Below are 15,790 nucleotides of genomic sequence, written 5' to 3' on the forward strand. Positions count from 1 at the left end.
ATAAAGGGTACAATTCTAAAGGGGGTGCAGGAGCAGAGCTAGGTGTATATATGCATAGATCATTGAAGATGGCAGGACAGGTTGAGAGTGCGGTTAATAAAGCATAAAGTATCCAGGGTTTTATTAATAGGGGCATGGAGTGCAAGGAAATTATGTTGAATTTGTATAGCTCACTAGTTTGGCCTCAGCAAGAGTATTGCGTTCAGTTCTGGGCGCTGCACTTTAGAAGGATGTGAAGACATTAGAGAGGGTACAGAAAAGATTCACAAGAATGGTTTCAGGAATGAGGAACTTCAGTTATGAAGATAGATTGGAGAAATTAGTTCTGTTTTCTCTGGAGAAAAGAAGGTTGAGATGAGATTTGATAGAGGTATTCAAAATCATGAGGAGTCTAGATAGAGTAGAAAGGGAGAAACTGTTCCCACTCATGAAAGGATCGAGAACCAGAGGGCACAGATTTAAAGTAATTAGTAAAAGAAGCAAAGTGATATAAGAAGGAACTTTTTACACAGTGCGTGGTTAGGGTTTGGAATGCACTTGGAGTGTGGTGAAGGCAGGTTCAATCGAAGGATTCAAAGGGAATTAGACTGTTATCTGAAAAGGAAGAATGTGCAGGGTTACGGGGAGAAGCAGGAGAAATGGCACTAGATGAGTTGCTCATTCGGAGGAGAGCCAATGCAGACACAATGAGCTGGATGGCCTCCTTCTGCTCTGTAACAATTCTGTGATTCTGTGACACTGCTCAAAACCCACCTCTGTGGCCAAACTTTTGGCATCTGTTCTCATATCTCCTTATGTGGCTAGGTGTCAAATCTTGTTTGATAATGCTTCTGTGAGGCATGGGAGGTTTTACTATGTTAAAGGCACTATAGAAATGAAAGTTATGGTAACTGATATTAAGCCACCATCCCCTTCCCCTCACTACATTCCCTTCACAGAGACACAAACACCTGGACCTGATAGAAACGCACAGCATCACCGGTTACCAAAGAAACTAGCTTGCAGTCTGACATCAGAACATTTGTGCTTTTAGGCATTAAAGTGATAAAATTAGCCATCAAGCTAATAAATGGAGACAGACGAAGAGAGACCTGTGCTGGGTTGGCCAGATGACACTGTTAGCCTGTTGCGCAATGAAACTGTATGTACTCAATAAAAGAACATTCACAACACTGTAGAATTGCCTCCGGGAGGCAAGGGTAAGATCACTATTCACAAGTTCTTAAAACAAAACACTGAGACAGTTCACCTTGCTTTTATGTTTGGAACAGTAAAGCGTGATTAGCTGAACTGGCAGGAAGACAGTGAAAGTGTCTATAATGAGGGCAGAGTTCTTGGACAGACTCACAAAGATAAGTTTACTGGTTACATGGCTGCCAATAACAAAGTTTAATTGGAAGGGGCAGGCCAAAATTGTCTCACAAAACAAATTCCTTCGATTGCCGATCCCACTGCCTGATTTTCTTTTATTATATTTACATTCTACTTAACACTAAGGCCAAAACAGATGGATGAAGATGTTTTCACAGCTTTGTTAATGGGAGACAATGAGTTCTCTTTAAAGCTGTCGCCATTTCTTTCAGAGATTCAAGAAGGTTGAGTGACAGCCTCTCTCTTCCCTTTGACTTTTTTCAATTCATTGAGAAATGTTGCTGATAGGGTAGATTGCAGCACATCTCAAGGTTGTGAAGATAATTAAAAGATCAGGTAGACAAAGAAATGCTGGTTGGTGTTAAAAGTTAGAATAAGGGTTAAAGGGATGAGTCGTTCTGAGGTGCCAAAAATAAGGTGCAGAGTTTTGCTTTCAACTTGGAGAAAAGTGAATGTGCGTCATGCAGCATGTTTGGAGTTTCGAAGAAGCAAGAAAGAAGACATCAAGGAACTATGACCATAACAACATCAATTCAATCAGGCTGGGGCAGATGGAGGGGATTGGAGTGAGGCAGATGGAGGGGTCAGGCAGGATGCAAGAACTTCCAACTTCCTGTTTGGTTAGCTGTTCCCTCCCCCAGCCAGCTCATGAATTGCACACACAGTTATTTCTCACTTCTCACACAGCCATTGAGTGGGGAGGGAGAGAACATTTAGACAAAAAGTAATTTTCACACTTATGATAGTAGTACTAATGCAGCCAATCATGCGAATATACAACAGGTTTACACCATCACACTGAGCTGAGCATTTTGCAAAGTGAGCATAATACACCATACTGAACAACTTAAATAATAGTTAATAATTCATGCATATCTGGCTTATGTCAGGTGCATCTGTGCACATTCAGGCCAGAGTCTGTCTCCAATTAAGTTCCATAGCCTTTGTAAAACATGTGCGTGTTCAAAGGGTGGGAGAGATAAGGAAAACACATATTGAAAAGCAACATACACTGTTGGTGATGGAGCAGCTGGCATTTGGGAATGAGGCAGATTGTGTTAATGGAAGAGCTGGGAATGGAACAGATTGTGTTGATTGAGGAGCTGGGAATGGGACAAATTGTGTACATAGAGGAGCTGGGAATGGGACAGATTGTGTTGATAGAAGAGCTGGGAATGGGACAGATTGTGTTGATAGAAGAGCTGGGAATGGGGCAGATTGTGTACATAGAGGAGCTGGGAATGGGGCAAATTGTGTTGATAGAGGAGCTGGGAATGGGACAGATTGTGTATGTAGAGGAACTGGGAATGGGACAGATTGTATTGATAGAGGAGCTGGTAGTTGGGAATGAGACAGAGTGTTTTGATAGAGGAGCTGGGAATGGGACAGATGGTATTGATAGAGGAGTTGGGAATGGGACAGATTGTGTTGATAGAGGAGCTGGGAATGGAACAGATTGTGCTGATAGAGGAGCTGGTTTTTGGGAATGGGACAGATTGTGTTAATGGGGGAGCTGTTTTTTGGGAATGGGATGCTCCCTCTTTTTGCTGTGTTTAACAGGACGAGGTCGGTACATGCCTTCTGGAGCACAGGTGAATAATAGGTTGTCTGGTCATATTGGTTGTTTTTAAAAAAGTGGTTACAGCACCATCACATGGAATAAGTAAGACATTACCATGGCAATGTTACCAATTCAAAACCAGACATGTCTACCTGGAGGGCATAGAGGACTGGAGCTGAAAGAAACATGGCAGCCATCAGGGCTTCAAGTAAACTGAAAAACTAAAGAAAATGTGACAGGGGCAATGGGTCAACCAGGGCCCAAACAACTGAAGAAAAGCTGGGAGAAGATCAACATTAAACACAATATTGCCCAGAGGCAGCCATTCAAAGACTGGGCTAGGCACTGTCCAGAGGAGAATTCATATAAAAATTCCAAGGACAGATTTGTGCCGAGGGTTCCAAAGAAGAGTCATATTGGACGTCAATTCTGTTTCTGTCTCCACAGATGCTGTCAGGCCTGCTGAGGTTTTCCAGCACTTTCTGTTTTGATTAGAGGTGTGTGCAGTTGTATAGTGGTTGTGTTACTGGACTAGAGAAGGGTGGAGATCGGAAGCAAGATTGGTGAAGTTTTCCAGTTCAGAGCAGGAAGCGACAGTGAGACGGACATCAATGTACCAGAAAAAGAAATGAGGGAGGGGGCCCCAGTGGGACAACGAATGTTCTGCATATCCCAGAAAAGGGCAGACACAGCAAGGACCCATTGCAGGTGCCCATTGCAACATCAGTTACTTGGCGTAAGAGAGCGAAGCTAAAGGAGAAAATGTTCAACAGGAGAACAAGTCCAGCCAGGTGGAGGAAGGTGGTGGTGGATGCAGCCTGGTTGGGAATGGAAAAAGGGGAGAACTCTCAGAATGTCCTGGTGGGGAATGGAGGTTTTTGAATACCTATGGTGAAAAGAAGATGATTAGGACCAGGAAACTGGAAACTATTAAAGAGACGGAGGGCATCAGGAGAGTCACAGATGTAGATGGGAAGAAACAGGACAAGAGGAGATCAGAGGAAATCAGTTCAGTGGAGAAGAAAGAGGCTGAAATGATAGGTCTACCAGGCAGTCCTGTTTGTGCATCTTGAGAAGGAGGCAGTGGTGAGTTGTTGAGGTTTGGGGGACGATGAGGTTGGAGGTCATGGACGGATGATCTCCAGAGGAGATGAGTCCAGTGACAGTTCTGGAAACAATGGCTTGCTATTCAGTGGTGGTATTAATGGTCCAAGGGAGAGAATGGCATTCAGCCTCTGCAGGGTAGAGGGTGAAGCGTCAGACAACAACAGCAGCATCCTTCTCAGCAGGTCTGATGACAATGTTAGGGTTGGATTAGAGAGAACAGAGTGCAGCAAGTTCAGAGGGAGACATTCAAGTGAATGAGGGGATCGAGAATTTGGCTCGGCTGCTGTCAGGCTGCCAGTTCCCAGCGAGAAGATCCAGAGTGGATACGGGGCCAGAGGGAGGAGTGCAAGCACGGGGAGAATATTGGAGATGGGTAAAAGGGTCCAATATGCGGAGGGCAACTCCCGAAGTGGGCATGGAGGCAAAGGAGATGGAAGAAGAGCTCAGCATCAGGCCGAGCTCAAAATTCATTTTGGTCAGGGTGTAAAAGGATGATGCTGAGGTTTTTTATAAGGACAGATCTTTCAGAGTCAGAAAGGAGAAGATCAGAGAGGATAGTGAATGCACAGCATAAGGTGAGATTGGAAGAAAGGATGGGGTCAGAGGGAAGTGAAGGGGAAGAAAGATCCTGAGGGGTGTCTGCACTCGTGAGTTGTTGAAGCTTGCAATCCATCGATAGAAAGTAATGGAGGTGAACAAGATTGAAGGGGCGGACAGTAACCCCATCCAAGAGAAGCGTAAAACACCTTCAAGCTGGGCATTCGTTTAGACTGGAAGCTTAACCCTGAGTTTCCAATCACCTGTCATTTTAATTCTCCATCTTGTTCCCACTCTCTGACCTCTCTGCTCTTGGCTTCCTGACCTGCAGTGTTCCAATGAAGCTCAACGCAAGCTCCAAGAACAACATCATGTCTTTTGGCTAGGAATTTACAGCCTTCCGAATACAGCTCTCAGTTCAACAATTTTAGATCAGAGCTTCCGTCCCCGTTTTGTTTCCTTTTTCTTAGGTTCTGTTTTTCTATTACTCTTTTTTTTTGTTTCCCTTTGATCCTTTGACCAGAACTCCAGCTGTTGAGATGGTACCTGTTCACGATTCTGCCATTCACCTTCTCCGGACACATGATCTGTTTCTCTTCTTGGCTCATTACCACTGCCTTTTGACCAACATTTTGTCATTTAATCTCTCCTGCCTTTCACCCTGTTGCAGATTTTTGTTCTTTTCCAGCCCACAGCCTTTCATTTACTAAAAACCTATTACATTTCTAACTTTTCTCAGTAGTGATGAAAGGTCCTGAAACGTTCACTCTGTTTCACTCTGCACGGTTGCTGCCAGACCTGCTGAGAAATTCCAGCATTTTGTGTTTTTCATTAAACGCATGGGCCTGGGGAGGACCAGCTCAGGTAAGTAAAAATAAATTCCAGCTGCAGCCATTCCAACATCTGGCCAAGCCCTCCCCTCAGCTTGTGTGCACGTGGAAATTGACACAAGGAGAGAGGCATGAGGGAGGGGAGGTGTAAACTTTCCTTGTGGGTTCCCAGAGGAGTCCTCCTGCACTGATGTTTTGGGCCTCTCCTGGTTTGACCTGAGGTGGCTCCCCTTCTGCCCCCTGCAGACCTCTGGCTAAAACTGCAGTCAGAACCTGATAACAACATCAACTTATATTTTTGGGGCGCCTTTAGAGTAATGCAATGCCCCAAGGAGCATTATAAAACAAAATATGACATCAAGTCACATAAAGAGATATTAGGTCATCTGACCCAGAAGCTTGGTCAAAGAGGTAGGTTCTAAGCAATGGCTTAAAGGGCAAAGGTGAGGTAAAGACAAGTAGAGGTGTAGGGAGGGTATTCCACAGCTTAGGGTGCAGGAAACTGAAGACATGGCCACCAACGGTAGAGCAATTAAAATCAGGAATGGGCTCAAGAGGCCAGAATTAGATCAGTGACGATATCTCGGAAGGTTGTGAAGCTGGAGGGGGTTACAGAGGTAGGGAGGAGCAAGGCTGTAGAGGGATTTGAAAACAAGGATGAGAATTTTAAAATCAAGACGTTGATTGACCGGGAGCCAATGATGACTCCAGTATTACCTCTCCCAACAGCTTAGCCTGGGCTTCAAAGTAAACTCAAACTCTAAAACCGAACTGTTAAAGGCTAATTAATGAGAAGTAACATTGAAGTCAAAATATGACATACACTTGAGGCTAGAATGGATGACTTCAAAAATGGGGATTGAAATACGCTTGCACCTTTGGCCCAGTTTTCACCACCTTCTTTCTCGCTTTGCCTGACATTTACACCGTGGCTTGTCTCACTGTGTGCAATACTGCGGGAGATGAACGATGGGTATAAATATGTTGATCAGCCGATGGTTTGGCAAAGTGGGAATCTGGACAGAGCAGTTAGTCTGTGCTGCACTTAGCCCGGGAGAAGGCTTTTAGTCATTTCCAGTTGTTGGGAGTGAACAGAAGGAACCCTTCATTGTTTATGTAATGCCCCTTAGTCAACTTACATTGCGAAAAAAAAAATTCTGATTGCAGTCTAACTTTTTCATAACCTTTGAAAGATTTCCCTCTGAAGCTAGCAAAGCCGTTGCTAAGTATTTGTTAATAACTTCCATACCACAGACTCCCTCATCCAAAAACCAAGGAAAAACAGTATGGGCTACAGAGGGAGGAATAGCCAGCTGAATGGAGCAGTGAAGTGCATCCGCCTGTTGTACTTTCACACACATCTGGGGTTCTCCGCAGTACTGACTCAGCAGCTGTATTTGAACATCTTCCCGAAAATGAACTGTTTTTGTGCTCTCTTGTGGAGTTGCTCAGACTGAATCAGAGGATTCACTGTTTTATAACATTAAGAGTGTTTATTGCACATAGGGGATGGTGCTGGAGCTACTGATTGACAATAGCTGACGATGTTAAATTCCTTTCGTTGAAGGCTATTCAGTGATTATTACTGGTGATTCAGGAATTCAGTTTCACAACTGTCTGCCATTCTGTGAAAACCATGAATGAGTGGTGTCTATTTTACACATTTATTGCTATCATAATCTGTGTTTTATAATCACATCAAATGCAGTGCTATTGGCCGTAAGCGGCCCTTGTGGCCTCTTGAATAAAGTGTAAATGATAAAAATGGTGCAAAGTTCTGCCCTCGTTTCCGGCATATCCCATATTTACAACAGGGGGAAGGGGGGAGGGGCATGAATCATATAGGTGGGAAACCTGACTTCAGCAGGGCCATTTAAAATTAGTGCCAAGTTCAAACAGACCCCACTTTCACTGTTCCCAGGGCCTTATCCCACAGCATGGGAGTCATAAATTTATGGAGGAGAGAAAAATGCTCATGAAGGGTGGATAAAGTCAGTTTAAGTGCCATAATCTGAAGTTAATTAAATCCCCAGCCCTTTAAAAATGAAAGAAACACCAACTTTCAGTTGGTGTTAAAAAGACAGCAGCTGCTGGAGTGCATTGATTGATCTTCTGGTGTACATTAGAAAAAAACATTAGTCATCTATTCTTGCAGTTTTAATAGACTTCATTATTGACATTTCTCAAGGGTAATTATTACTGTTAAGCCCTTTATGAATGCTTGGCTAAGTTTCAAAAGCTTCAAAACCACTTATCTCAGCAGGCGGACCGAGTTCACATTTATATTGATAGTTTTAAGGGGCTATTAAAGGATTTGCTGCCTTTGATATGATTAGTGAATATAAGTTTGTTTGTTTTTACAATAGATTGGCCATTTGAGGGGATTTAAACTTTTGAATGGGTTTCAAGAATGAGGATTCTTTTCAGTATCAAGTGTATATAAGGGGAGCTTTCTTAGATTGTTACAAGTTTAATATTTTCTATCTCCACATGCCTCTTGAGGTTTGCCTATAGTAGGATATTGGGTGAGCGGGTATGGAGGTGGCATGGGGTACGAGGGGGATATCAAGTGGCATTTGGATATGAAGAGGCATGGAGGTGACATAGCAGATGACAGGGCATGGTGGCGACATGGGGATGAGGGGGCATGGAGATGGCATGGAGGGAGAAGGGTGAGGGCTAGAGGACCTAACAGTCTTTCATACACCTGGGGCAAAGTCCCACAGAACCAAGGCAGACCTTCTAGCCAAGCCGCCTCAACACTCACCCACCTCTGTGGTCACCTCCAGAGGTGTCGGACGTGACTTCCCAAAATAAAATTATGGCCTTTTTAAAGGAGATGGGTCTGCTGAGTCAGGAGCTTTCCTCACTCAAGCTTCCTGCTTCGATGGTGAAAATCCAGCCTGGAGACACACATGCTGAAACAATGCATGCTATGTCGATGCCAGATCAAAGAATGAACAGGAAGTAGCAGAAAATAAGGAATGTCACATTCCCTTCTCCCCTTCAATACATAAAATAATAAAGACGTCAATTGCTTTCTCTCCAATCATTGGCTTTAAAATACAGACTCATTACTTGCCATTCAAACAGGTTCCCAGTTCAAAACTAACCAAGCTGTTTTCTTTGGAGGGGTGATTGAAACTTTAAAACACAGAGCTCTAAGGCTGCCAATGGCATGATTCAAATAACATATGATGCCAAATTGAAGTCTATAATAGGAGAGCTGTGACCACAGAATTGTCAAAGAGGACCGCAGCCTATCAAGAGATTCTGCCTTTGTCAGGCAACCTTTGACTAGGACCTGATTCCTTGTTTATGGAATGAGGCATGGAACAATATTGGAACAGCTCTAACAAAGCTCTCTCATCTCATCAAGGTGCATTTCATTGCTAACCTATTGCAGTAGAAAGATATCGTCTGTGAAAAATGACACTTCCCAGCATTCAGCCTATGTCCATCAGTTCACAAAAGACAATTAACTGGATCAATTTAATCATGCTGTGAAATTAACGTTTAAAAAAATATTAGTACTTTAAATGGCAGATGAAAACTTTTTCAAAAAATTAGCTTGAGCAATTTGATTGGTTCATCAAAGTGTAATGAATCGACGCTAACATGCTGATACGGAACTTTCCCATTATAATGTCTACACCGGGTTGAGATGGTGTCTAAGGACAAGTGTGCCATGATGGTCCATGGGTTTTCCATTGTGAAAAAGGGGCACCAGATAAAATGGAAGTGACAGATACCGTGCCTGCACAACAGGCTGCGCTCTTTTCATATATCTGACTACAACTTGCCCTTTGCATAGCAAAGTGTCCTAAAGCATTTCACATGGAGGGGTAGTCAAAAGCTTGATCAAAGGGGTGAGTTTTAAGGCAAGGAAGAGAGGGAGAGACTAAAGGGTTTAGGCAGGAAATTCCAGTGCGTGGGCCCAGGAAGCTAGAGGCCTAATACTGTCAATAATGAGGCCAGGAGGAGAGAAATGCACAAGCTGGCCAGAGTCAGAGGAATGGAGAGGTTGGGGGGATTGTAGGACTGGAAGAGGTAACAGAGACTCAGAGGCTACAAGCCATGAAAGCCACTTAAACACACGGATGCTGATTTTAAGTATGCGGTGTTGGAACACCAAAAGCCATTGTAGGTTAGCAAGCAAGACTTGGTGTGGGATAGCATACACCAGCAGAAATTTGATGAGCTGGTGCTAATGGAGGGCAGCCAGAAGAACATTTGAATAGCCAATTGTAATGGACAGTAGAGCGTTTAACTTAAACTGCACTAATTTCTCCTCTCATCATCCAGAAAGGCTTTTTTGATTTGCTTCCCACTTTGTAAGTGGTGACATATCTCCCAACCCTTCAGTTTTGGTGTGATCCAATTTTCTATTAATAACCTCACAGTAAACTTGAGATAGGGTGAACTCAAAGGGTTAGTTTATTTGCACACACTCATAACAGGGGAGGAGCATCACAATGTTGCTTCCTTTGCACTCATACATTAAAAGGATAGAGCAAAAGAAAAATTTATAGTGCAGAGACCACAGAGAAAAGAAATATTCTTTCACGTGGATTCCAGGTTTCAAAATCAAGTCCAATGAGATACTTCTTCATGGAGGTTGGCGGACTGAAAACCACTTTCCTGGTGGTGTTGACTTTATGCAATGAGATAAGCATGCAGGGATGAATCAATCTTGTAAGCAATGGCACAGAAGTCCCAGCAGAAACAGTGTAGATGGGGTCAGGTGTTCAATCTGAGCAGAGCCGCTTTTCTGTGATGCTGCTAGTTAGATGGTAAAATGGCAGACTGAATTTGCAGTGCAGCAAGGCCATATCACTGGTTACACAAGCTAAGGGTCCAGGTCACATGACTCCTATCTCTCCACATTGTCTTTGACAAGGGGTGTGTATTCTAATCTGGCTTCCCAGGATGGTTAAATGACCCAACCCTTAAGAACGGAAGGAAAGGTTGTGGGGCCCTTTGTCCTAGCAGACGAGTAGACTCTGGCTGGCCAGCTGGATGATGAAATGCAGATGGCCTTTGTATAGTTCTTTTTGGATTTGGTCTGTGCAGCCCACAAGAGGTCATTTGTGTCTTTTCAGAGATTATGAGGGGCAAGTTTCTTTGATACTGCCATGGTAGCTCCTTTTATTCGAGGGTCACAGGCAGACATAGCTTCAGCCATTTTAAAAGGTCTTTGTCCAGTTTTTTAAATTTTAGAAATAGCCATGAGGATATCTATATCTATTTCATGAAAAATATATAGGGTGAGGTCTTAGTCCCCTCACAGTCCTCACAGCCTTGGAGAAAGTATGGTCTTATGAAGAAAAAATAGGAAGTAAAGAAGTGTGCATTTATTCTCTCAATCACACTGACATGTCAGACATACAGCCAGCAGGGGAAATGGCTGCTCCCTGCTGCATTTCCTTTTTTGAGGTTTAAACCAGGATTAGTGCATCAACAAGGACATTGTCCAGTCCTGGGAGGTGGAAGGTTTAGGTGACTTGGGAAGATTCAAATCTGTCTTTGTGGGAAATCTAGTTGGGCCTAGAGTTCTGAATTTCCTCTGTTGGGGATCAGGCGTAAACAAAGTCTTTTTCAGAATTCAGAACTCTTGTCTATCTAACTCCTGATTAAGTGCCCACTAAAGGGTCTGGGTGTTTAACAGGGTGGTTAGCACTCAGGGAGTGATGGTCAAGCTGCTCTGGGCTATCTGCAGGGGTGTACTGGGCATCTCAATCTGTGAGTGCCAGGTCTTTGGAACATAGAGCTGAGTGGCTCTGGTCCAGCTTAGCTCTTCCCTGTCCATCTTGGTAACCTGTGGGTTCAGCTATTCAATCCCAGGAACTGTGGTTAGGCTGAGGGCCAGGAGATTGGGGTGTTTTAAAGGGACTTTGACCCCCAAGGGATTCTGGTTCAGTGTCCGACTCGGGCGCTGGCATAACTGGCGTGTTCCAGCGTCTGTTGCTAGGTGCTTTAGGTTGGCATGGCAACAGATGGGCAGTCTGTTTCTGAACTTGGGCCAGCCATTCTGGGCCTGGATGATAGAAAGGTGGCCTTCTAACAGGGGCCTCTCCCACATCCATACCAGGCAGTGCTCCAGTGCTGTAACCTGGGGGGATTTTACAGATCATTTTAAACGCAGTGGATAACCCTGCCAGGCTGCCTCGCGATTCTGCATTAAGTTGGGTGAGTATGGGATCCAATCTGGTTATGATCATTCTGCTGGTCAGTTGGGTAGTAGGCTCCATGTCTTTTGGACCATTACTGCCCTCTGATGGATGGTCAGCTCTCACTGTACCTCCTGGCGGCTGTTCTACCAAGTGAGGCATGACCCTCACTCTTTCTGGGCTAATTTGGGAACTTCCTTGGTCCCCATTTAAATTTACCCCATAAAGCTGTTGGCTAGCCCAATCATTGGCTTCCTAGCTGAGGCCTTTGGCTCAGGACTGAGTGATCTCCTAACTTGTTCCATGTACCCTGGAAAACTTCTGCCCTCAAGTGGAAGTGTTGCTCCGGTTATATTCCCTTATGGCTTTTCAACTGGGTGATGCATATCACTCGCTATCTGCGTGTCTGTTTGGGAACTCCTGTCAGCTATACCAGATAATTCCTTAGCCTGTTCCTTTACCTGGTTGAAAATCTTGCTTTTCTTCAGGCTCTTCAACTACATGGGGCATCTCCCTCGCTATCTCTTTTCCTGCTCGAGGACTTCTCTGGTCCCTGTTTAATTTGGGGATGTTCCATGAGGCTGTTTGCTCTTTTAACTTTACTGGCTGGACTTCAGCCTTCCTACACTCGCGCAGCCCTCGCTCGAGGTCTCTGGGTGCTATTTCACCCTTTTGGGCCTCTGGACCTTCCCCATCTTTCTGTTCTCCTGCAGCTTTCTGTGGGCTGATGTGGGCCTCTTCTTTCACTGGCTGACACCTTGCTGCTAGCTAACTGGTTTCCAAGGAGGAAACTGATTCCTGCTAGTGGTGGTTCAGGGACAATTCCTAATGTAGCAAGGCCTGAAATAAGGTCACACTCTAGGTGGACCTTACGGAGAGGTGCAAACACAGATCCTCCTCCCACTTCACTGATCAGTGCTTTGGCCTTCAGGGGGGACTAAACAGGTAGGTTTAGGTTTCCCTCCAACATTAAGGACTGGGTGGTCCTAGTGTCCCAGAGCAGCTCAGCGGACTTGCTCACATTTTGGGACAGGTACTCTTCCTTAAAGGGTATAACTCCAGACGCTCTCTGGGAAATGGTCCAGCTCAGACGCACATAGTGCCATGTCCTCCGAGGGGTAAGTTTCGGAAGCGAGGGGCCTCTATCTGTTCTGTCGTGCTACCCACTGGCGGAGGTCCTTCAGGGAACTACTCACATGGAGCCTTATTAGGCCTCGCAATCTCCAGCACTCAGGTCTGGAATGGCCTATTTTATTGCAATGAGAGCACACCAGTCTCTAGGAGTTCTCCTTTTAGGTTGCAGGGAGTTGTCTCGCACCCTCCTTTTAGTGTTCCTTTCTGGGTGGGGGGTCTTTCCTATCTAGATCACCCTGTTTACCTTCTAATGCTCATGGGAATGGTTTGGAAAGGGTCTGCCTGTGTTTCCAGGCCTATGGGTGAGGTCATGGCTGTCTGCTGGAGCGATTGAGGGCTCTCTGCTCCTCCATGTGCGTCCTTAGGCTGGAGGGTAGGCAATTATTGAATTCCTCCAACAATATCAACTCGCACAACTGCTCATAGGTACGTGGAATCTTTAGGGATCTTACCCATCGGTTGAACGCGATTTGATTCAGCCGTTCGAATTTGAGGTAGGTTTGTGTGGGCTTCTGATGAGTGTTCCGGAATTGCTGATCATCTGCCTCCAGGATTAACACAGGGGCACTTAGGATGGCAGCCTGGGGTCTGCTAATAACTCACGGGGGCATCAGGAGGCAGCATGTACTAGACCTCTTGGGTTCTCCCTGACAGCTGCCCTTGAATTTAACTTCTGATATTCCAATGAGAGTCAGGCAAGGAAATTTGAAGTGAAACCTTAGTGGCCGTTAGGACAGAGCAACTGAAAGCTGCAGCTGGGGAGGTACAGTTAAAACTGCCTCGTAAAGTGAAAAGAAGTGAACTGAATTTAAAATGTCCAGATAGCTGATAGCCATTTTAGCTGTCTTTCTGCTTTCTCAAAAGTGGCAAAAAAAATGAGCCCACAACGCATTCTTCAACTTTGGGAGTAAAACTTACAGGTCTACAGGGAAAAGATAGTGGAGTTGGACAGCTGAATTGTTCTTGCAGAGAGCTGGCACAGACATGATGGGCGAAATGGCCTCCTCTCTACTGTAAACATTCTATGATTCTGTGATTCTATAATTTAGCATAGCTGAGGGCCTCAGAGAGTGGTTCTGAGTTGGGGAGATAGTGGGTACGACCAGGTAAAGAGAGATTTTCCCTTGCAGGTTCCAGCTGTCTGGTCTCTCTTTGAGCTGTTAGCTCCAATTCCAATTTTCGGAGTTGGAATTCTTCTCTCTCCCTTTTTCTCTCTCTCTTTCTCTCTCTCTCTCTTTCTCTTCAGTGCTTCTCTTTCCCTCTTCCTAAATTCTAATTGTATTCCGAGCTTGTCCAGCTCAAATTTGTCTGGGGTTGGTGACTGGTGTGGGTGAGGGGGGTGGGGGAACAAGGGTGGGATGCAGTGGAAGCAGAGTCACGGTTGAGTTCTACATCTAACTGCTCTATCAGTAATGTGAGATCCAGATGTTATACCAACAACTGGATCAGTTCACTTCTTTTCACTTTACTGGGCAGTTTTAACTGTACCTTCCCAGCTGCAGCTTTCAGTTGCTCTGTGCTAATGGCCACTAAGGTTTCACTGTTCAAATTTCCTTGCCTCACTCTCATTGGAATATCAGAAGCTGCCATCCTCTTAGTGTTAGGGGCAAAGGAATTTGCTGTGGTAAGTTTAAAATTTGTTCCAGCCACAGAGTTTTTCCCTTTTGGTTTCCAGTTGGCTCTTTCACCTCAGATTTGGCTCATCTTAAATTGAGCTCTGGTCAAGTTCAAATGGGTGATCCCAGATTTGAGGCCCCAATTTCTATTACGGACAGGAGGGGAGTTAATTTAAACCACACTAATTTCTCCTTTCACCACCCAGCCATAAACAGAAAGGTGCTTTTGACTTGCTTCCTCCTCCATAAGCAGTGGCGTATCTCCTAACCCCTCAGTTTTGGTGTGATCCAATTTTCTATTAAAAACCCCACCGCAAACTCAAGATAGGATGATCTCAAACGGTTAGTTTATTTGCACATACTCAAACATGGGAGGAGGGTAGCAACGTTGCCTCCTTTGCAGTCATACAGTAAAAGAGGGATAGAGAAGAGGAAGACTTATAGTGCAGAGGCCACTAAGAGAAAGGAGAAAAACAAAATGCTGCAGATGCTGGAAATCTGAAACAAAAACAGAAAATGCTGGAAAAATACAACAGGTCTAACAGCATCTGTGGAGAGAGAAACAGAGTTAACATTTCAAGTAAGTATGACCCTTATTCAGAGCTGAGAAAAGAAATATTGTTCACGTGGGTCCGGAGTCCAGAATCAAAGTCCAATGAGGTATTCCTTCACGGAGGTCGGCGGGCTGAAAAGTGATGCTGTATAATTCACTTTTTCAGTGGTGTTGACTTCACATGACGAGACAGACGTGCAGAGATGAATCAGTCTTGTAGGTGATGGTACAGAAGCTCCAGCAGAAGCAGGGTAGATGGGGCCAGGTATTCAATCTGGGCAGAGCCCCTTTTCTGTGATGCTGCTAGGTAGATGGTAAAATGGCAGACTGAGATTTTTCAAGGCAATATCACTGGTTACATTAGGTATAGGTCCATGTCACATGACTCCCATTTCTCCACATCATCTTTGACAAATTATGTGTATCCCTTATCTGGGTTCCCAAAACGGTTAAATGTCCCAACCATTAAGAATTGAAAGGAAGGGTGTGGGGTCTTTTGTCCTAGCAGACGAATGGACTCTGGTTGACCAGCTGGGTTATAAAATGCAGATGGCCTTTGTATAGTTCTCTTTGAGGGTCACAGACAGACATAGCTTCAGGTATCTTAAAAGGTCTTTGTCCAGTTATTTTTAAAAAATAGCTATGAGGATATCCATATCTATTTTATAAAAATTATACAGGGTGAGGTCTTAGGCCCCTCGTGCCAAGTCAAATGGTGACAAAGTCAATACTGAGAGTTTTAGCAGCCAACAAGCTGAGGGAGGGGCAAAACTACAGGGGCTGAAGCCGACAGTCAGTAGGGTCAGAAGCTCATCTTGGGGTTGAATGAGAAATCAGGGCTGTGAATATTTATCTCGAACACTGACATTGCATCATTGTCCATTTACTCTGAGGATACACCAACCGTCACT

General features: G+C 44.6%; 1 protein-coding gene across 1 annotated transcript in view; it reads right to left on the minus strand.

The window, feature by feature from the left end:
* The window catches only part of pappa2 (pappalysin 2), a 641,043-nt gene that overhangs the window by 391,458 nt on the left and 233,795 nt on the right, over positions 1-15,790 (minus strand). The gene's annotated exons all lie outside the window — the stretch shown is intronic.

The sequence above is a fragment of the Carcharodon carcharias genome, chromosome 16, assembly GCF_017639515.1.
Source record: "Carcharodon carcharias isolate sCarCar2 chromosome 16, sCarCar2.pri, whole genome shotgun sequence".
Taxonomy (NCBI): Eukaryota; Metazoa; Chordata; class Chondrichthyes; order Lamniformes; family Lamnidae; genus Carcharodon; species Carcharodon carcharias.